Raw genomic sequence first — 22,736 nt, forward strand, 5'->3', positions numbered from 1 at the left:
AGGGTGTTTTTCTGAATGGAGGTCTGTAACTCGTGGTGTTCCACAGGGATCAGTGCTGGGACCTCTGCTGTTTATAACATATATAAATGACTTGGAAGAAAACGTAGCTGGTCTGATTAGCAAGTTTGCGGATGATACTAAGATTGCTGCAGTTGCGGATATTGATGAAGATTGTCAGAAAATACAGCAGGATATAGACAGGCTGGATAATTGGGTGGAGAAATGGCATATGGAATTTAATCCGGACAAATGTGAGGTGATACATTTTGGAAGATCCACTTCAGCTGGGAGCTATAAAATAAATGGCAGAACCATCAGGAGCGTAGACACACAGAGAGATCTGGGAGTACAGATCCACAGATCCCTAAAAGTGGCAACACAGGTGGAAAAGGTGGTGAAGAAAGCATATGGCATAGAATCCATAGAATCCCTACAGTGCAGAAGGAGGCCATTCAGCCCATCGAGCCTGCACTGACAACAATCCCACCCAGACCCGATCCCCATAACCCCACTCTGCTATTTACTCTGCTAATCCCCCTGACACCAAGGGGCAATTTATCACGGCCAATCAACCTACGGCGCACAGCTTTGGACTGTGGGTAGAAACTGGAGCACCCGGAGGAAACCCACGCAGACACGGAAAGAATGTACAAACTCCACACAGACAGTCACCCGAGGCCGGAATTGAACCTGGGTCCCTGGCAGTGCTAACCACGGTGCCACCGTGTTTGTTTGCCTTCATTGGCTGGAGCATAGAGTATAAAAGTTGGCAAATTATGTTCCAGTTATATAAAATGTTGGTTAGGCCACATTTGGAATACTGTGTCCAATTCTGGTCGCCACACTTCCAGAAGGACGTGGAGACTTTGGAGAGAGTGCAGAAAAGGAGGGTAATTTCTATGAGGAGAGATTGAAGAAACTGGGATTGTTCTCCCTGGAAAGATCGAGGCTGAGAGGCGACCTAATAGAGGTTTATAAAATTATGAGAAGCATAGATAACGTGAACATTAAGCTTTTTCCCAGGGCAGAAATGACAATTGCAAGGGGGCACAGGTTCAAGGTAAGGGGCGGGGGGAGGGGGGGGGGGGGGGGGGCTTCAGTGGAGATGTGCAGGGGAGGGTTTTTTTTTTTTACACAGAGTGGTGGGGGCCTGGAATGCACTGCCAGGTGAGGTGGTTGGGGCAGACACGTTAGTGATATTTAAGACTTATCTGGATAGACACATGAACAGATGGGGAATAGAGGGATACAGGCGGTTGATTCGATAGGACAATATGATCGGTGCAGGCTTGGAGGGCTGAAGGGCCTGTTCCTGTGCTGTACTGTTCTTTGTTCTAGTTCAGGACACCAGGATGTGGAAACGGTCTGGGTAAAGTTGAGAAATGAAAAAGGAAAGAAGTTGCTTGTGGGGTAAGTGGTGTCCAGGCCCTTTAACAATATTCACACAGTAGGACAGGATACAAAGTAAGAAATAATGGGAGCTTGTCAGAAAACTATGGGAATAATCCTGGGGGATTTGAATCCACGTATAGACAGGAAAAAAAAAATCACATGGATAAAAGGTAGCCTGGATGAGAACTCAGCATATTTTCAGGATAGTTTCTTAGAATAACATACTCTGGCACCAACCACAGAGGCTGTGACCTCAGAGTAAAGGCATCCCTTGCTCGCAGCAATTATAATGGATTGAATTTTACATTCAATTTGAGGGAGGGAAGAATGGGTCCAAGACAAGTATTTTTAACTTGTATAAGAGCAATTGCGAAGGTATGGAATTGGAGCTACCTAATGTGACCCAGCAAGTTCAGTTAGTGGATAGGCCAATGGAAATTCAGTGGCAGATATTGAACTGAATATTTCAGAATACACAACGGATACATCCCAATAAGAAAGAGAAACTCACCGGGCGAAGGAGATTTGTGGTTAAAGCTAGAGACAGTTTCAAACTGAAAGAAAAAGCATACAATTGTGTAAAGGTGGGTGGCATCTCAAACATGAAGCCAGGCAGTAAGAGATTTCGTAGATATTTTACAAAGACAAGTGTTTACAAAGTGAGCACTGGTGCCACAGGAAGTAGGTCCGGGCAATTAGCAATGCAAAACAAAAAGATGGCAGGTGAATTGAACAGGTATTGTGTATCGATCTTCATTATCAAGGATGCAACATCCCAGAAACAGCTGCAAATCTGGAAATGGAAGGAAGGGAGGAATTCCGGGAAATTACAATCACTGGGGAAGAGGCACTGAGCAAACTGTTTAAAGGTATGGGCTGATAAATCTCCAGGTCCACAGGGATTTGGCCCTCAGGTCTTCAAAGAAGTGGATAGTGACATAGTTTCCCTTCAAACCACTCGCCATCCTGACTTGGAAATATATCGCGCCGTTCCTTCACGGTCACTGGGTAAAATTCTTGGAACTCCTTCCCTAACAGCACTGTGGGTGTACCTACACCTCAGGGACTGCAGCGATTCAAGAAGGCAGCTCATCACCACCTTCTCAATTAGTAATTAGGGATGGGCAATAAATACTGACCTGGCCAGTGATGCTCACATCTATAGAATAGTTGGTGCAGTGTTTTAATTTAATGGATTTGGAGAAGGTTCCATTAGATGGAAAGTAGTGAATGTAACTCCTTTATTCAAAAAAGGAGGGACACACAAGGCAGGAAACTACAGGACTGTTAGCGTAACATCTGTCAGAGGGAAGATATTTTAGCAGGGCACTTAGAAAAGTTTGAGGTAATAAGGCAAAGTCAACATGGTTTTGTGAAAGGGAAATCATAGAACAGTACAGCACAGGACAAGCCCTTCGGCCCACGATGTTGTGCCGAGCTTTGTCTGAAACCCAGATCAAGCTATTTCCTCCCTATCATCCCGAAGTGCTCCATGTGCCTATCCAATAGCCTCTTCAATGTTCCTAAAGTTTCTGACTCCACTATCCCTGCAGGCAGTCCATTCCACACCCCAACCACTCTCTGAGTAAAGAAACTACCTCGGACATCCTTCCTATATCTCCCACCATGAACCCTATAGTTATGCCCCCTAGTTACTGCTCCATTCACCCGAGGAAATAGTCTTTGAACGTTCACTCTATCTATCCCCTTCATCATCTTATAAGCCTCTATCAAGTCTCCTCTCAACCTCCTCTGCTCCAAAGAGAAAAGCCCAAGTTCCCTCAACCTTTCCTCATAAGACCTACCGTCCAAACCAGGCAGCATCCTGGTAAATCTCCTTTGCACTCTTTCCAGTGTCTCCACATCCTTCTTATAGTGAGGTGACCAGAACTGCACGCAATATTCCAAATGTGGTCTCACCAAGGTCTTATACAGTTGCAGCATAACCCCACGGCTCTTAAACTCAAACCCCCTGTTAATGAATGCCAACACACTATAGGCCTTCTTCACGGCTCTATCCACTTGAGTGGCAATCTTCAGAGATTTGTGGATATGAACCCCAAGATCTCTCTGTTCCTCCACATTCTTCAGAACCCTACCTTTGACCCTGTAATCCACATTCAAATTTGTCCTACCAAAATGAATCACCTCCCATTTATCAGGGTTAAACTCCATTTGCCATTTTTCAGCCCAACTCTGCATCCTATCTATATCTATATCTCTTTGCAGCCTACAACAGCCCTCCAGTAGCCCTCCTACTCCTCCAATTTTGGTGTCATCAGCAAATTTACTGATCCACCCTTCAGCCCCCTCCTTCAAGTCATTTATAAAAATTACAAATAGCAGAGGACCAAGCACTGATCCCTGTGGCACTCCGCTGGTAACCGGTTTCCAGTCTGAAAATTTTCCATCCACCACCACCCTCTGTCTTCTGTTAGATAGCCAGTTACCTATCCAATCGGCCAAACTTCCCTCTATCCCACACATCCTTACTTTCTTCATAAGCCGACCATGGGGGACTTTATCAAACGCCTTACTAAAATCCATGTAAATGACATCAACTGCACTACCTTCATCAACACACTTAGTTACCTCCTCAAAAAATTCAATCAAATTTGTGAGGCAAGACTTGCCCTTCACGAATCCGTGCTGACTATCCTGGATTAAGCTGCATCTTTCTAAATGTCGTAAATCCTATCCCTAAAGGACCTTTTCCATCAACTTACCGACCACCGAAGAAAGACCAACTGGCCTATAATTACCAGGGTCATTTCTATTCCCTTTCTTAAACAGAGGAACAACATTCGCCACTCTCCAGTCCTCTGGCACCATCCCCGTGGACAGTGAGGACCCAAAGATCAATGCCAAAGGCTCTGCAATCTCATCCCTTGCCTCCCAAAGAATCCTAGGGTATATTTCATCAGGCCCAGGGGACTTATCAACTTTCAGTTTATTCAAAATTGTTGGTACATCTTCCCTCCAAACATCTACTTCCTCCAGCCTATCAGCCTGTGACACCCTCTCTTCCTCAAAAACATGACCCCTCTCCTTGGTGAACACCGAAGAAAAGTATTCATTCATCACCTCTCCTATCTCTTCTGACTCCATGCACAAATTCCCACTGCCGTCCTTGACCGGCCCCAGCCTCACCCTGGTCATTCTTTTATTCCTCACATAAGAGTAAAAAGCCTTGGGGTTATCCTTGATCCGACCCGCCAAGGACTTCTCATGCCCCCTCCTCGCTCTCCTAAGCCCCTTTTTCAGCTCATTTCTTGCTAACTTGTAATCCTCCATCGAGCCATCTGAACCTTGTTTTCTCAACCTTACATACGCTTCCTTCTTCCTCTTGACAAGACATTCAACCTCATGTTACATCAGTTTTTTGGACTTCTTTGAAAAAGCCACATGTACTATGGATGAAGGGGAACAGGTGGATGTACTGTACTTAGATTTCCAGAAGACATGTGATAAGCTGCTGCATCAAAGGTTATTGCGGAAAATAAAAGCTCGTGGTGTAAGAGGTAGCATTGGCATGGAACGAAGATTGGCCAATGGCAGGAAAGAGTTGGCATGGATGTGCCACAGGCATCAGTGCTAGGACTCAACCTCTTACAATTTATATCAATGATTTGGATGAAGGGATGGTTGCTAAATTTGCTGATGGCACAAAGATAGGCAGGAAAGTAAATTGTGAAAAGGAAATAATGAGGCTCAAAAGGGATATAGATAGGTTACGAGTGGGAAAAGATCTGATAAATTGTGTATAATGTGTAAAAGTGTAAAATCAACCACTTTGGCAAGTAAAATAAGAAAGCATATTATGGAAATGGAGAGAGATTTCAGAGCTCTGAGGTGTAAAGGGATCCAGGTGTTTTAGTGCATGAATCACAAAAAAACCTAGAATGCAGGTATATAAAATATAACAAAGCTAGTGCTTATTGCAAGAGGAATTGATTACAAAAATAGGGAGGTTTTGTGCTAGTTGTATACAGCATGAGAGGACCGCATCTGTAGTACTGTTTACACGATCAGTCTCCATATACAAGGAAAGATGTCATTTACAAGAAGGTTTACCAGACTAATACCTGGAATGGGTGCGTTATCTAATGAGGAAAGATTGGACAGGCTAGGCTTGTACTCACTGGAGTTCAGAAGATTGAAACAGATAAGATCCTGAGGGGAGTTGATGGAGTGGACGTGGAGAGGATGTTTCCTCTTGTGGGGGAATCTAGAACACGGGGTCACTGTTTAAAAATAGGGGGTCACCCAGTTAAAACAGATACGAGGAGAATGGTTTTCCTCTCAAGGGTCATGATTCTCTGGAATTTTCTTCCTCAAAAGGCAGTGGAAACGGAGTCAATGAATATTGTTAAGGCAGAGTGAGAGAGATCCTTGGTTAATGAGGGGGTGAAAGGTTATCGGGCTGGACGGGAGTGTGGGGTTGAGGTTACAATCAGATCAGCCATGGTCTTGTTGGATGGGGGAGCAGGCTCGAGGGGCCGCATGGCCTACTCCTGCTTCTATGTCTGTGTGGTGATTGGAATAGTTGAGACTTGTGTCAAGACAGGAAGGTTTTGAAAGCTGGGATAGGGTTACAATGGAGCAGGTTCAGTGACATGGCTGAAGATTTGCTTTCTACAAAATCCAACATTTTAAATAATAAATATTTTCTCCTGCATAAAACCAATCATTGATTTTCAGTCTCATTCCAACAGTGCTCCCTTGAATGAGCTCAGTTCAGTAAACCAGTGTTTGGAACATTGTTAGGAAACAGTATAACCTGCGGCACTTTTGTTTAAACACAGATCAGTGAAAGGAGAAACCTTAGTGAGACCGGAGATTTGTGAATAGTAAATAAAAGTAGAAATTGCTGGAACGACAGAGCAGGTGTGTCAGTGCCTGTGAGGATCTCAGTCCTCTCTCTCTCCTTGTCCTTCTCTCTCAGGCATCTCCGGTACTTGTGTGTTTAATTCAATGTCAAGATTCATCTCATTAAGAAGAGGAATTTCCCTGTTATGACGTCCAGTCAACCCCTTGCCCTAAGGTCTTGTGATTTACCAAGATTAAGCCTTTAATCTCGGAGCATTAAACTTTCCTCGAATTCCTTTATGTAATCACTGGAACTAGCTCACCTGCTGCAGCCCTGCCAAGACGTGGTATTTCTCAAGTTCAATCACAACTGCTCGATAGTGTTCTCTTCTACTCATTATTATTCATTGTCCAGATGAGGCTGACTGTGTCAAACTTTGAGATAGCCAAGGTTAAATTCCCGGACCTTTTGTACCTGCAGCAGGAGGAAATGTAAAGTGTTTTAATACTTCGGAAAGAAGAGGCTGGTCTAGGTTTCTGTTGCTCCGTGACCTAGCAGAATTCCCAGTCACCAAACTGGGAATTTGGAGTGTGGTTCGGAAAGTTTTTGAATGAGCTAATACAATGGTGAACCAGTGCAGATATCTGCATTAATAACACAATACTAGAAATATGCAGCAAACCTGTCAGCATCTGCAGAGAAAGGAACAAAGTTAACGTTTCCGGTCAATGACCTTTCACCACAATTGTGAAGAGTTAGAAGCGGACAGGAGTTAAACAATTACAGAATCAGGGAAAGTGGGAATGGGGAGGAAAGCACAAAAGGGAAGGTCTCTGAAAGGTGGAAGACAGGAGAGATTACATGACAGCGCGATGGTACAGAGCCAAAGGAGATGGTAACGGGTCAAATAAAGAAACAGATACAGTGGAACCCCGATTTAACGTGAATTCGGATATAACGCGATGAATCATTGGACCCTTTTTTTTCCGCAAAAAATTGATAAATTTAGCGCGACCCCAATTTAGCGCGACCCCGCTTTTTTCGTGATAACATTTTATGGACCCCAACCATCGCGTTATAACTGGGCCGCACTGTAGTTCTCGAGGAGGCGAAAACATGAATAAGAGAAACATCAACATCAGCTGTTCCCTGGAATAAAAACAGCAAAGGGAACAATCTGAAATTGTTGAATTCGATGTTGCGTCCAGTGTTTAATTTGTCTTTAAGGGATTGCAGCGTGACATCACTGGCAAGAAAGTGCGTCAGGCCAACCAGTTTAGTTTCAGTTTTGCTCTGAAGCAGAGTACACACACACAGCTCTGATATCCTCAAGCTCTATACCCATGTATATCTGTTGTCACGTGCCTAGTCCCAATAAATCAACCGACTGAGTTTACCCAATCCCTTACCAGTGATCAGTGTCTTTCTTTCATTTAAAAAAAAATGACGGGGCCAATTCCCCCGTCCCGCTGATTGGAGATTTCAGTGGGACCGGATTAGGGCGACCCGCACTGAGCATCCGTCAGTGCACCTCCCAGCGCCGGATTTCTGGTGCCGTCAGCTCCGTGCCAGGAACAGGTGCGGAGTTGCATAATTTATGTAAATTTGAATTTCAATGCAATTTAAATGTTATCAGCGAGCCTGGGACTGAAATCTCTGGGCGGGCTAGCATCTCCCCCACCCCGCCTCCTGCCAGGAGTATTTCACTCCAGCGTGGCTTACAATAGATCCCCACTTTCAGGCAACTGGCAGCCCGACCCTGCTGGAGTGAAGGAGGAAGCAATCGGGGCCCCCCAGAGGGTCAGGCGCCACGGGGGGGGGCGTGACACTGGGCATTGGCACCTTGGCAGTGCCCATCAGGCAGTGCCAAGGGGTGGGACCTAATAGGGTGTAAGGCCTGATGGGGGCAGGGATCGGTGGGGGTGGGGTCCCACTGCCACTCTGCACTTTGAGATCGGGAGCAGAGGGAGGGAGGCCAGCGATTGGAGCAAGGGAGAGAAGGGGGGGGGGCGCGGGTGGGGGGGAAGATCGGGTCTGCTGGGGGGAGTGGAGTGAGTGATCGAGGTGAGCAGCGTTGCGGGGTCGCAGGACTGGACAGTAATCGGGAGGCCGGTAGACAGGGGCCACTGCCCATGCACGGATCTCAGTGCTGACAGATCGGCGCATGCGCAGTGACTCCCTCAGCGCTGTGCTGCCGGCCTCTCCACCAGGAATAGGCCACTGATTTTTAGCACAATTTATGCTGGTGCACTCTGCAGTGCACAGATTGCAGGAGATTCTAATCTGAACTCCCACTGGAAAAAGACTCCAGTTTTCACACGAATTCGACACTTAGAATTCTTTTGGGAGAATCCCAGCTGACATCGAAGGATAAGTTTCTAATCGAAAGATGAGGCTTGTGCTCAAACTTGTGTTCAGCTGCAGGAGGCGAAGGGCAGAGAGGTTCGAGTGCAAGCAAAATGGAGAATTAAAATGAGCAACAACCAGAAACTTTGGTTCTGTCTGCAAGCGTGACTCGAAGTGTTTCACAAAGCACTCACTTCACCTGCATTGGGTCTTCCCACTGTAGAGCAGAGTGCCAGGTGAGCAGAGAATACAGTACGTTAAACTGTGGGATGGACTTAAACTACTGTTTCACCTGGGCAAAGTCACAACCTCAGAAAACTACAGAAGATTGTTAAATACTTTTGGAAACTTACTACCGTTCATGCCGGCGAGATTTTCCCATCCTGCTGTAGCTGCCAAATTCTCCAACCTCGCTGCAGCGGGAGCGTGGCGTGAAGGCGCGGTAAGATCACGCCCAATATCCATTTTCATTCTGCTCAGTCACTTTATGATTTTGCAAGCGCCGGTTACCATGTTCCTCAGTGAAGTTTCAAGCCTTTTACCCACAGACCTAGAATTCCTTATTTTCTCTCTTCCTGCTTTCTTAGCAGGGTTTACATTTCTACCTTTGAATGTTTATGAACTGTTTCTAGAATCAAAGGATTTTTGGAAGATCAAAACTAATGCATTCACTGGGATTGGTTCTACAAGCCCTCTAAGGGTGGGTTGGACGGGGCGGGTGGGGGGGGGCGGCAGCTGTAGAATGGGGAGGGAAGGCGTGCGGGAGCGGTGGACAATCCGTTGCCATCCTGCTGCCATTGCATTTTACAATGTTGAGGAAGGAGAGGGCAGCCTTCCTGCCCAGAGGCCAATAGAGACAATTAGGCTATTTAGTAAGGGCACCTCCCTATCACCATTGGCCAAAAGGAGAGGGGAAGTTGTGTTTGGTGGTGGCATCATGCTGGAGTGGTGGATAACCTATTGAAGGTGGCGATTAATTGGAAGGAAGGTGTATCCATCATGGTTCCAAGAGGGAACGCAAGGGGCAGAAAGATTTACACAAGCGACTGAGAATCAATTATTAAAATGCTTAGACCTTTAGAATATGTGCTTTGACTGTTGATAATAGAACTGTTTAACTGAAAGAAAGAAATGTATTCAGTCTTTAATATTATGAAACGTAAATAGTAAGATACAAACTTTAGAATCAAAGAATGGGGTTGGGGGCGGGGGGGGGGGCACTTGGCCCATTTGTACCTGTGCTGGCTCTTGGATCGCCATTTCCGATTAATTCCACTGCCTCATTCCTTCTCAATAACCCTGTACATTGTTCCCTGAACATCTTTCCTTGTCCATAACTTGTTCACGATTTCAGCAGAGGCATTTCCCATTAAAATGGTGGACAAAGGAATTGTATAAATGTTGACATTGCTTGCTCCCTCATTCAAGCCCAACACTTTCGTAAACTGCTGTTGAATAACAGACTCAATCAATTATCCTGTCAGGAAAACAATCCCAACATGATGTGGAATCTGAACCTTTGAAAAGACATTTCCGGGAATTAAATTCTCCATTTAAGAAAATTCCTAAATGGGGAACAGATGGCCCATTTTAACAAAAGGTTGTATTTGAAGGAATCATCGATAGTAGGCCATTAGTGGATGTGTTCCCCAATATGAAGGGAGAGAGACAGGCACACACTCTTCCTGAAACCAACATGAATTGTTACAAAGAGGGACACTGCGGATGGAATCAGTGTGCGACTGTGGACTCTACGCCAAGGGTGGAGGCACAGGAAATACGACACAACTTTCCCTCTCCCCTGCTGCACCCCCCACTACGGGAACGGGATAATGACGATTGGTGATCAGACATTGGATCTCCTATTGGTTACCCAGACCTTCGTCATTCTCGTGCAAGCAAGTCGGAGACAAGGTAAATATCCGCAGTTTGAAGATTTCCCTCCAAATGCCATGGCTATGTGCGAGAATCCCACCACCACTTTAGGAACAGGAGTAGGCCATTCAGCCCATCGAGCTTGCTTCAACATTCAATGCAATATGGCTGAATATCCACTTCAATTTCTTTTACACCCAGTAGCTCTGCAACTCTTTATGGTTATTGTGAATCAGAAATCTATCAATCTCTGCTTTAAACACACTCAGGGACTGAGCTTCCACAGCCCTCTGGGTAGAGAATTCCAAAGATTCACAACCCTCGGCGTAAAGAAATTTCTCCTCATCTCAGTCCATAGCGACATCCCCCTTATTTTGAAATTGTGCCCCCTGGTTCTAGACTCTCCAACCGAGGGAATCATCTTACCCACATCTCCCCTGTCTGTTCTTTAAAATATTTTGTCGGTTTCAATGAGATCACCTCTCATTCTTCAAAATTCTAGAGAACACAGGCCCAGTTCCCCCAGTCTCTCTCCATAAGACAGTCCCACCACCCCCAGAACAAGTCTGGTGAACCTTTGCTGCACTCCCTCTATGGCAATAATATCCTTTCTGAGGCAAGGAGACCAAAACTGCACACAGTGCTCCAGGTATGGTCTAACCAAGCTCCTACACAACTGAAGCAAGACCTCAGATGCGTACAGAGTGGCCAAAAATAGTGGAGAATTAGTGGATTGGGAAAGCTTTAAAGAAAAACAAAGAACGACTAAGAAAGCGATTAAGAAAGGAAAGATAGATTATGAAACTAAACTAGCTCAAAATATTAAAAATGATAGTAAAAGTTTTTACAAGTATATAAAAAGGAATAGAGTGGCTAGAGTGAATGTTGGACCCTTGGAAGATGAGAGGGGGGATTTAATAGTGGAAAACGAGGAAATGGCTGAGACTTTAAATAAGTTCTTTGTGTCGGTCTTCACGGTGGAAGACACAAATAGTTTGCCGAATATTAGAGATCGAGAGTTGGTGGGAGGGGAGGTCCTTAATACAATTACTGTTACTAAGGAGGTGGTGCTTGGTAGACTAATAGGACTGAAGGTAGACAAGTCCCCGGGCCCGGATGGAATGCATCCCAGGGTACTGAAAGAAATGGCTGAGGTAATAGCAGATGCGTTAGTAGTAATTTATCAAAATTCGCTGGACTCTGGGGTAGTGCCGGCTGACTGGAAAACAGCTACTGTTACGCCGCTGTTTAAAAAAGGAAGTAGACAAAAGGCGGGTAACTACAGGCCGGTTAGCTTAACGTCCGTAGTTGGGAAGATGCTAGAGTCCATTATTAAAGAGGAAATAACAGAGCACCTGAATAAGAATGGTTCGATCAAGCAGACGCAGCATGGATTCATGAAGGGAAAGTCGTGTTTGACGAATCTACTGGACTTTTATGAAGATGTCACTAGTGCGGTTGACAGAGGGGAACCGGTGGATGTGGTGTTTTTAGATTTCCAGAAGGCGTTCGATAAGGTGCCTCACAAAAGGGTGCTGCAGATGATTGGGGTACACGGAGTTAGGGGTAAGGTGTTGGCGTGGATTGGGGATTGGCTATCTAACAGGAAGCAGAGAGTTGGGATAAATGGGTGCTTTTCTGGTTGGCAGTTGGTGACCAGTGGCGTGCCGCAGGGATCGGTGCTGGAGCCTCAATTGTTTACCATTTACATAGATGATCTGGAGGAGGGGACTGAATGTAGGGTATTCAAGTTTGCTGATGACACGAAGGTGAGTGGGAAAGCGAATTGCGTGGAGGACGCGGAAAGTCTGCAGAGAGATTTGGATAGGCTGAGCGAATGGGCGAGGATCTGGCAGATGGAATATAACGTTAGCAAATGTGAGGTTATCCACTTTGGAAGAAATAATAGTAAATTGGAATATTATTTAAATGGAAAAAAATTACATCGTGCGACTGTGCAGAGGGACCTGGGGGTCCTTGTGCACAAATCGCAAAAACTCAGTCTGCAGGTGCAGCAGGTGATCAAGAAGGCGAATGGAATGTTGGCCTTTATCACGAGGGGGATAGAATATAAAAGCAGGGAGGTCTTGCTGCAACTGTACAAGGCACTGGTGAGGCCGCAACTGGAGTACTGTGTGCAGTTTTGGTCCCCTTATTTGCGAAAGGATATATTGGCCTTGGAGGGAGTGCAGAGAAGGTTCACCAGGTTGATATCGGAGATGAGGGGTGTAGCTTATGAGGAGAGATTAAACAGATTGGGTCTGTACTCGTTGGAGTTTAGAAGGATGAGGTGTGATCTTATAGAGACATATAAGATAATGAAAGGGCTGGATAGGGTAGAGGTGGAGAGATTCTTTCCACTTAGAAGGGAAACCAGAACTAGAGGGCACAGCCTCAAAATAAAGGGGGGCCGGTTCAGAACAGAGTTGAGGGGGAACTTCTTCTCTCAGAGGGTAGTGAATCTCTGGAATTCTCTGCCCATTGAAGTGGTGGAGGCTTCCTCGTTGAATATGTTTAAATCACGGGTAGATAGTTTTCTAGCAGCATGCTCACCACTGTGCCACCGGGCCGCTCCCTTTAGCCCCAAGAGCTATATCTAATTTCTTCCCGAAATCAGACAACGTTTTGGCCTCAACTACATTCTGTCTGAATTCGACACATTCACCACCCTCTAGGTGAAGAAATTTCTCCTCACCTCAGTACCCCTTACCCTCAAACTATGACGCCTAGTTCTGGACTCCCCCACCATTGGGAACATTCTTTCTGAATCTATCCTGTCTAACCCTGTTAGAATTTTTAAGTTTCTGTGAGATCCCCTCTCACTCTTCTAAACTCCAGTGAATATAATCCTAATTGACTTAGTCTCTCCTCAAATGACAGATCTGTCATCCCAGGAATCAGCCTGGTAAACCTTCGCTGTACTCCCTCTATAGCAAGGACATCCTTCCTCAGATAAGAACACCAAAGACTGCACACAATACTCCAGGTGTGGCCTCACCAATGCCCTATACAATTGCAGCAAAACATCCCTATCCCTGTACTCAAATCCTCTCGCTATGAAGGCCAACATACCATTTGCCTTCTTTACTGCCTGCTGTACCTGCGCGCTTACTTTCAGCGACTGATGCATAAGGACTCCAAGGTTTCGTTGCATATGCACTTCTCTCAATTTACACCCATTCAAGTAATAATCTGTCTTCTTATTATTGCTACCAAAGTGGATAACCTCACAATTATCTACATTATACTGCATCTGCCATGCAGATGTCCACACACTCAGCCTGCCTAAATCATGCTGAAGCATCTCTGCATCCTCCTCACTGCTCACCGTCCATCTGTATCATCTGCAAATTTGGAGATAATATATTCAGTTCCCTCTTCCAAATCATTAATATATAATATAAACTGTTGGGGTCCTAGCACAGACCCCTGCGGAACCCCACTGTCACAGAAAAAGACCCATTTATGCCAACTCTTTGCTTCCTATCTACTAACCAGCTTTCTATCCATCTCAAGACATTACCTGCAATCCCATGTGCTTTAACTTTACATAGCAGTCTGTTACGTGAGACCTTGTCAAAGGCCTTCTGAAAGTCTAAATAAACTACATCCACTGGTTCTCCTCCGTCAATTCTTTTGTCTGATTATACCACTGCCTTCCAAATGCTGAGTTATGAAATCCTTGATAATGGACTCTAGCAACTTTCCCAGTACTGACGTTAGGCTCACTGGTCTATAGTTCCCTGTTTTCTCTCTACCTCGCTTTTTGAATAGCGGGCTTACATTAGCTACCCTCCAATCAGTAGGAACTACTCCAGAGTCCAAAGACTTTTGGAAAATAACCACCAATGGATCTACTATTTCCAGGGCCACTTCCTTAAGTACTCTGGGGTGAAGATTATCAAGACCTGGAGGTTAATCCACCTTCAATTCCATCAATTTCCCCAAAACCATTTCTCTGCTAATGCTGATTTCCTTCAGCTCCTCACTAAAACATGTTTATTTTAATTCATGCGTGGGACATGGGCATTGCTGGCTGGCCAGCATTTATTGCCCATCCCATTCTCTCAGCACTTCTGGCACACTGTTCATGTCTTCCTTTGTGAAGACTGAAGCAAAATACAAATTCAACTCCTCAGCCATTTCTTTATTCCCCGTTATGAATTCTCCCATTTCTGACTGCAAGAGGCTTACACTTCTTTTTGTCAATTTTTTTTCTTTACTATAGAAAATTATCTATAGAAAATTTTACAGTGAGTTTTTGTGTCCCCTGCCATCTTACTTTCATACTCTATTTTCCCCTTCCTATTTAATTCCTTGGTTCTCCTTTGCGGAATTTTAACCTGCTTCCAATCCTCAGGCCTATTGCTTGGTCTTGCCAATCTCAGAATCCCTACAGTGCAGAAGGAGGCCATTCAGCCCATCGCGTTTGCACCGACCATACAGACAGTGACCTGAGGCCAGAATTGAACTCGGGTCGCTGGCGCTGTGAGACAGCAGTGCTAACCACTGTGCCACCGTTTCCCATTTGTATGTTTCTTCCTTGAATCTGATATCTCTAATTTCCCTTGTAAGCCATAGTTTGGCCACAATTCCCTTCCCACTCTTGCACCAATCAGGAATAGCTAGGCCACAAACAATCAGATATCATTAGTCTGTGCAAAGGGGTAGCCAACAGGCTGAATCCCAGAATACACCATCTCAATAGACTATAGACTCCAGCAACAAACTGCCCAAAATTAAAACACTGATCAATAATCTCATCAGGTGAAGGAAATGCAACATGTCCCAAAGTGTGGTATGAGGGCATATCTAACCCCGTGCTGTCCTCTTCCTGGGAGTGTTTGATGGGGACAGTGTAGAGGGAGCTTTACTCTGTATCTAACCCCGTGCTGTACCTATCCTGGGAGTGTTTGATGGGGACAGTGTAGAGGGAGCTTTACTCTGTATCTAACCCCGTGCTGTACCTGTCTTGGGTGTGTTTGATGGGGGACAGTGTAGAGGGAGCTTTACTCTGTATCTAACCCCGTGCTGTACCAGTCCTGGGAGTGTTTGATGGGGACAGTGTAGAGGGAGCTTTACTCTGTATCTAACCCCGTGCTGTACCTGTCCTGGGAGTGTTTGATGGGGACAGTGTAGAGGGAGCTTTACTCTGTATCTAACCCATGCTGTATCTGTCCTGGCAGTTTTTGTTGGGTACAGTGTAAAGGGAGCTTTACTCTGTATCTAACGTTGTGTTGTACGTGTCCTGGGAGTGTTTGATGGGGACAGTGTAGAGGGAGCTTTACTCTGTATCTAATCCCGTGCTGTACCTGTCCTGGGAGTGTGTGATGAGGGACAGTGTAGAGGGAGCTTTACTCTGTATCTAACGTTGTGTTGTACGTGTCCTGGGAGTGTTTGATGGGGACATGTAGAGGGAACTGTGCTCTGTATCTAACCTTATGTTGCAAGTATCCTGCGAGTGTTTGATATGGAGGCAGTGTAACGAGAGCTTTACTCTGTATCTAATCATTATATATTTAAGTGGTTGCATGATTGCTTTAAGAGCTGGTCACAGGATTTGATGGCGGCATCATTGGGGCATTTCACAGACTGTTCTGGGAGTCTGGCAGTAGATGTTGTCTTCATGGACTTCATTAAGGCCTTTGACAAGGTCCTCATGGCAGACTGATGCAGAAGGTGAAGTCGCATGGGATCAGAGATGAGCTGGCAAGGTGGATACAAAACTGGCTCGGTCAAAGAAGACAGAGGGTAGCAGTGGAAGGTGTGTTTCTGAATGGAGGGCTGTGACAAGTGGCGTTCATCAGGGATCAGTGCTGGGACCTTTGCTGTTTGTAGTATATATAAATGATTTGGAGGAAAATGTAACTGGATTGATTAGTAAGTTTGCGGATGACACAAAGGTTGGTGGATTTGCGGATAACGATGAGGACCATCAGAGGATACAGCAGGATATAGATCAGTTGGAGACTTGGGCGGAGAGATGGCAGATGGAGTTTAATCCGGACAAATGTGAGGTAATGCATTTTGGAAGGTCTAATACAGATAGGAAATATACAGTAAATGGCAAAACTCTTAAGAGTATTGATAGGCAAAGGGATCTGGGTGTACAGGTACACAGATCACTGAAAGTGGCAATGCAGGTGGAGAAGGTAGTCAAGAAGGCATACGGCATGCTTACCTTCTTCTGCCAGGGCATTGAGTTAAAAATTGGCAAGTCATGTCGCAGCTTTATAGAACATTAGATAGGCCGCACTTAGAATATAGTGTTCAATTCTGGTCGTCACACTGCCAGAAGGATGTGGGGGCTTTGGAGAGGGCACAGAAAAGATTTACCAGGATGTTGCCTGGTATGGAGGGCATTAGCTATGAGGAGAGGTTGGAGAAACTTGGTTTGTTCTCACTGGAACGACGGAGGTTGAGGGGAGACCTGATAGAAGTCTACAAGATTATGAGAGGCATGGACAGAGTGGATAGTCAGAAGCTTTTTCCCAGGGTGGAAGAGTCAATTATTAGGGGGCACAGGTTTAAGGTGCGAGGGGCAAGGTTTAAAGGAGATGTACAAGGCAGATTTTTTACAGAGGTGGGTGCCTGGAACTCGTTGTCGGGGGAGGTAGTGGAAGCGGATACAGTAGTGACTTTTAAGGGGCGTCTTGACAAGTACATGAATAGGATGGGAATAGAGGGATATGGTCCCCGGAAGGGTAGGGGGCTTTAGTTAAGTCGGGCAGCATGGTCGGTGCAGGCTTGGAGGGCCGAAGGGCCTGTTCCTGTGCTGTAATTTTCTTTGTTCTTTTCTTTGTTTTTTTATGGATCAGTGTACTTTACTAACAATAAAGGGATTTGGTGGAAGAATTAATTCAGTTAGGTCTTTAAAGTACAAGCAGGTTTATGGTAAGGCTCTTCCTCTGTGCTACCAACCTACAAAAAGCTCCCCACCAAAACTGCCTCTATTTATAGCACAATAATTGTCACATGTTCCACCAGTAGTTCTCTTCATAAGGTCATTGCCACATACTGATTGGCAGGTACGCTGACAGATTTACCGTTTTCTTTTTTTGAATTCAAACTTTGAAAAATAAAAAACAAAGAACATTCTTTTGAATGTAAACAGGAATAAAAAATCTGACATTTTCACATCTGTGAATCCTGTAACTCCTTTCCCAAGTACACATCAGCCATTATTGCAACACAAGACATCTTCTGGTACATTTAGTAATTTCTGAGAGTGGGTATGTCTTTTTATAAAGCCGTCTGATAGCTGGTGACTTGTGTAACCCATCGAATTTTGGAGATTTCCCTTCTCTCAAACATTTCTCTTGTCCTGGCGAGATCTAATCTTAGTCTTTTCTCTGTTACATTCTTTGTTAAATGAATATTGTCCCAAAGAGACCAGATGTCAACGTAACATACCATTGGGAAATTTTCCCCATAATCTCCTTGGATAAAATTTCCGACAGATATTGGGAAAGTAAACCTCAGATCCAGTGTTTCAGCAGCTAATGTGCTTTTAACAACTCTTTATATTTTCTTGGCATCCTCAACCAACAGTCAACACTTTTCATTTATTCCTACCAAGAACATGATAAATCCTACTGCCCCAGAGTGTCCATCTGTGCGATTAAAGCTGGGAGCTTGAGCACGTATCTTTGTGTTATTTGTTCTCAAGATTCCCTAAAGTGAAGCAGATTTCATCCTGGTAATTAGCTCTAAGTATCATCATTTGCATCAAGTCTGCTTTGAGTACCTGGCCAGTTCAATGGCCCAATCAAACTTCTCAGTTGTCAGTTTCTTCCTTGGAGGCAGGATTCTATTTTGTGAGGATATTACCCAAATTATTGGGATATGATTAACACTTTCCAGATAAGACTGTTGATTTAGTGTCACTCCAAACTTGTTTTGCTTAATGTTTAAACCTGTGTACTTAGAGGTCCCTGCAACCTGACTTCCTACCTTGCATTCCTTCTTTATCTTCCCGATTACCTCTTGCTCAAATTCAACAAAGCATGATGAAAATCCTGGCTAGTTTCTCTGAACGGTACCAGTAGAACATTCCGGGGTCCACCTTTAACTGAACACAACCTGTTTTCAATGAGAAAGACTTCACGGAAAAATACCAGACTCCTGATGCATCATTCAATCCGTAAACACAATTGTTCAGTTTCCTTCTACATCACTAACTTCTTTGGGTGGTTTCAAAAAGTCTCTGAAACTTTCCACCTTGTAAAAATGCAGCCGTTATGTCAATCGATTCAGATTCCCAGAAATCTGATGTCAAAATAGCCAAGAAAATCCTCAAACGTACTTTTGCTGCAGTGGGTGAATCCACCCTGACATCCTGATCTCATCTCTCTTCAAAGCCTCAGGCGACTAATCTTCTACATGCCGTCTGGGAGAACCTTTTCTGTACAGATCCACCGGGGAGCTAAAGCTGGCTCTCTCCTGTCAAGTACTGCTGTCTCTACTCCAAATCCTTCCAACTCTGCCTTCCTTCATTTTTCAGTTTATTAACAGCTACAAAAATCTCTTGGTCATGAGGACTTCCACTTTTATTGAGATTGCTAGCTTGTTCTCGAGGCCTCATTCTTGTTAAACTATGGCCCATACTTACATTCTTGTCCCTTTCTGAGCTACTACAATATGATCTGGTTCCTGTACGAGCAGAACTTCATCCGCAAGTTTGAGATTTTTTTTCTGGGGTCACGGCCACTTTCTGATTCCGTGTCAGAACGGACACTACGCTTTTTGGGTTTCCACATCTTTACATCATTTTGCCAATCCAGCGGGAAGTTTGAGAGTCAGGTAGAGTGCACTGGCCAGGCAAGCTGCAGTACTGCTCCCACATGCACTTCAGTAAAGCCTTTGACAAGGTACTTCATGGTAGACTGGTATGAAAAGTGAAGTCATGTGGGATCAGAGGAGAGCTGGCAAGATGGATACAGAACTTGCCTGGCCCTGGAAAACAGAGGGTAGCAGGAGAGGGGTGATTTTCTGAATGGAAGGCTGTGACTAGTGGTGTTCCACAGGGATCAGTCTGGGATCTTTGTTGTTCATGGTATATGTAAATGATTTGGAGGAAAATGTAGCTGGTCTGATTAGCAAGTTCGCAGACGACACAAAAATTGGTGGAGTTGCTGATTGTGAAGAGGATTGTCAGAGGATACAGCAAGATAGCACAGTGGCACGGTAGCACAGTGGTTAGCACTGCTGCTTCACAGCTCCAGGGTCCCGAGTTCGATTCCCGGCTTGGGTCACTGTCTGTGTGGAGTTTGCACATTCTCCTCGTGTTTGCGTGGGTTTCCTCCGGGTGCTCCGGTTTCCTCCCACAGTCCAAAGATGTGCGGGTTAGGTTGATTGGCCAGGTTAAAATTGCCCCTGAGATGCGTAGGTTAGAGGGATTAGCGGGTAAATATGTGGGGGTAGGGCCTGGGTGGGATTGTGGTCGGTGCAGACTCGATGGGCCGAATGGCCTCCTTCTGCACTGTAGGGTTTCTATGATTTCTATGATATAGACCGGCTGGAGACTTGGGCGAAAAAATGGCAGATGGCATTTAATCCAGACAAATGTGAGATAATGCATTTCGGAAGGTCCAATGCATGTAGGAATTATACACTAAATGGTAGAACCCTTAGGAGTATTGACAGGCAGAGAGGTCTGGGAATACATGTCCACCGATCACTGAAAGTGGCAACGTAGGTGGATAAGCTGGTCAAGAAAGCATACAGTATGCTTGCCTTCATTGGTCGGGGCATTGAGTATAAAAATTGGCAGGTCATGTTGCAGCTTTATAGAACCTTAGTTAGACCTCATTTAGAATATGGTGTACAATTCTGGTTGCCACACTACCAGGAGGATGTGGATGTTTTGGAGAGATTGGATAAAGAAGAGGTTTACCAGCATGTTGCCTGGTCTGGTGGGTATTAGCTATGAGGAGAGGTTGGAGAAACTCTGTTTGTTCTGACTGGAATGACGGAGGCTGAGGGATGACCTGATAGAGGTTAACAAGATTATGAGTGACATGGACAGAGTGGATAGTCAGGTGCTCTTTCCCAAGGCAGAAAAGTCAAGTACTCGGGGACATAGGTTTAAGGTACTTGGGGAAAAGTTTAGAGGAGATGTGCGAGGCAAGTTTTTTTTTTACACAGAGTGGTAAATTCCGGAATGCGCTGCCTGGGGAGGTGATGGGAGCAGGTACGATAGCGGCATTTAAGGGGAATCTAGATAAACACATGAATAGGATGGAATGGAAGGATACGGATTCCGTAAGAGCATATGGTTTTAGTTAAGTCGGGCAGCATGGTCGGTGCAGGCTTGGTGGGCTGAAGGGCCTGTTCCTGTGCTGTACTATTCTTTTGTTCTTTGTATGGTCACAATCGAAATGGGGTTTACTGTACATTTAAAAATACACCTCTCTCCGGATTCTTACCTTTGCCCTGCATAAAGTGCATGCAACTAGAATTGTATCAGATCCAAGCAGGTTTAATGTATAACACTGTACCCGTCCTGGGAGTGTTTGATGGGGACAGTGTAGAGGGAGCTTTACTCTGTATCTAACCCTGTGCTGTACCTGTCCTGGGAGTGTTTGGTGCTGATGTTGTTACAGTATCCAACACTCCCATTGGTGTAGACAAAGCTTCAGGAATTCCTGGGCACGTTGCTAAAAACACGAGAGTGGTGAGATTAATATTTGAAGAGTGTCACAACTATAGCAGGTTTAATACCCGTAATTTTAGCTAAAATACTTGTGTACATTAAAACATTAGGAAAGTATACAGTGAGGTAAAGGATCCTACAGCCCAGAGTACACCAACATTCAGTGTTCCTGAGGCTCCTCATGTTATTGGTTCTGGTTTGGGAATCTCGCCCCACCACCTTCGCTGACACAGACACGGATCATATCAAACTTGTGGCCCTGACCTGTTGCTCATGCAGATGATAATATTGTATTCCTTATCTCCGGGGCCGCTGTGTTTTATTGTATCAGAGACCAGACTGTGGCAATGTTCATCAAAGCTCTCCGCATCCAGTTTGATGCAGTAAACAAGTTCAGCCAGGGCCTCGTTACCCAGTTTCCTGTCCCACTTTCTCACAGAAAAGGGTTAATTCTGACTCGAGGGGTAGGGCTGCCTGAATCTGGGCCAATTATTCCTTCAACAGGAGCCCAGTCCAATGTGATCCAGTCAGTGGCATGCCACAATGGAGAGTAACCACTCCCCAGCAGCTCCAAGGGGAAGGGATATCAGATGGCCCATCATGAGGCAGCCAGTAGGTGGGGTAGGGAAGTGAGGAATATGGGAGAGGTGGAGGAGTTCAAGGGGAAACGGGTGAGTCATATGGAGGAGGAGGTGAGTTCAAGAGGGAGGGGTGATGGTGTCGGCTGAGGGGGCGAGTCTGGGGAGAAGTAGACACTTGGTGGGCTCCGCATCATGTGGGTATTACAGTCCACAGGACAACAATGCAACTGGACACTCCCCCTGGCGCAAAGGAGTTCCCACAGTGAAGATTCATCCGGGGATCTGAGGGAATCAGATTTTAGACTCCAGTTTACAGTGATGAATGGTGTTCTTTCCAACTGAACTGCCTTGCAATGGATGTCCCGGGTTAAAACAGTGACAAAACAGGATTGAGTGGCAAGATCAAAGACCTCTTTTAAACTCATTGGCTCCATGGCTAAGAGAACAAAATCTCACCAATAGAACAAAGCGTTTCCTTCACAATCACCTCTGAGCCACAACAGCACCATTCTGAGTAGTGGTGAATTACTCTATATCTAACCCCCATGCTGTACCTGTCCTGGGAGTGTTTGATGGGGACAGTGTAGAGGGAGCTTTACTCTGTATCTAACCCCCATGCTGTACCTGTTCTGGGAGTGTTTGATGGGGACAGTGTAAAGGGAGCTTTACTCTGCATCTAAAACCGTGCTGTACCTGTCCTGGGAGTGTTTAATGGGGACAGTGTAGAGGGAGCTTTACTCTGCATCTAAAACCGTGCTGTACCTGTCCTGGGAGTGTTTGATGGGGACAGTGTAGAGGGAGCTTTACTCTGCATCTAAAACCGTGCTGTACCTGTCCTGGAGTGCTTCATGGGGACAGTTTCGAGGGAGCTTTACTCTGTATCTAACCCCATGCTGTACCTGTCCTGGGAGCGTTCAATGGGGACAGTGTAGAGGAAGCTTTACTCTGTATGTAACCCATTGCTGTACTTGTCCTGGGAGTGTTTGATGGGGACAGTTTAGAGGGAGTTTTACTCTGTATCTAACCCATTGCTGTACCTGTCCTGGGAATGTTTGATGGCATTTGCTACCAAATAAAC

General features: G+C 45.2%; 1 protein-coding gene across 5 annotated transcripts in view; it reads right to left on the minus strand.

The window, feature by feature from the left end:
- Nucleotides 1–22,736, minus strand: part of slc16a4 (solute carrier family 16 member 4) — a 133,076-nt gene that overhangs the window by 108,301 nt on the left and 2,039 nt on the right. For 3 of the 5 annotated variants that reach the window (XR_013500902.1, XM_078241969.1, XM_078241967.1), the window contains exon 2: nucleotides 6,525–6,676. The gene's annotated coding sequence lies outside the window, so the exon portion shown is untranslated. Of the gene's footprint in view, nucleotides 1–1,903; nucleotides 1,947–6,524; nucleotides 6,677–22,736 lie in introns of all 5 variants that reach the window. The other 2 variants (XM_078241971.1, XM_078241968.1) reach the window with 1 other exon arrangement.

The sequence above is a fragment of the Mustelus asterias genome, chromosome 25 (genome assembly GCF_964213995.1).
Source record: "Mustelus asterias chromosome 25, sMusAst1.hap1.1, whole genome shotgun sequence".
Taxonomy (NCBI): Eukaryota; Metazoa; Chordata; class Chondrichthyes; order Carcharhiniformes; family Triakidae; genus Mustelus; species Mustelus asterias.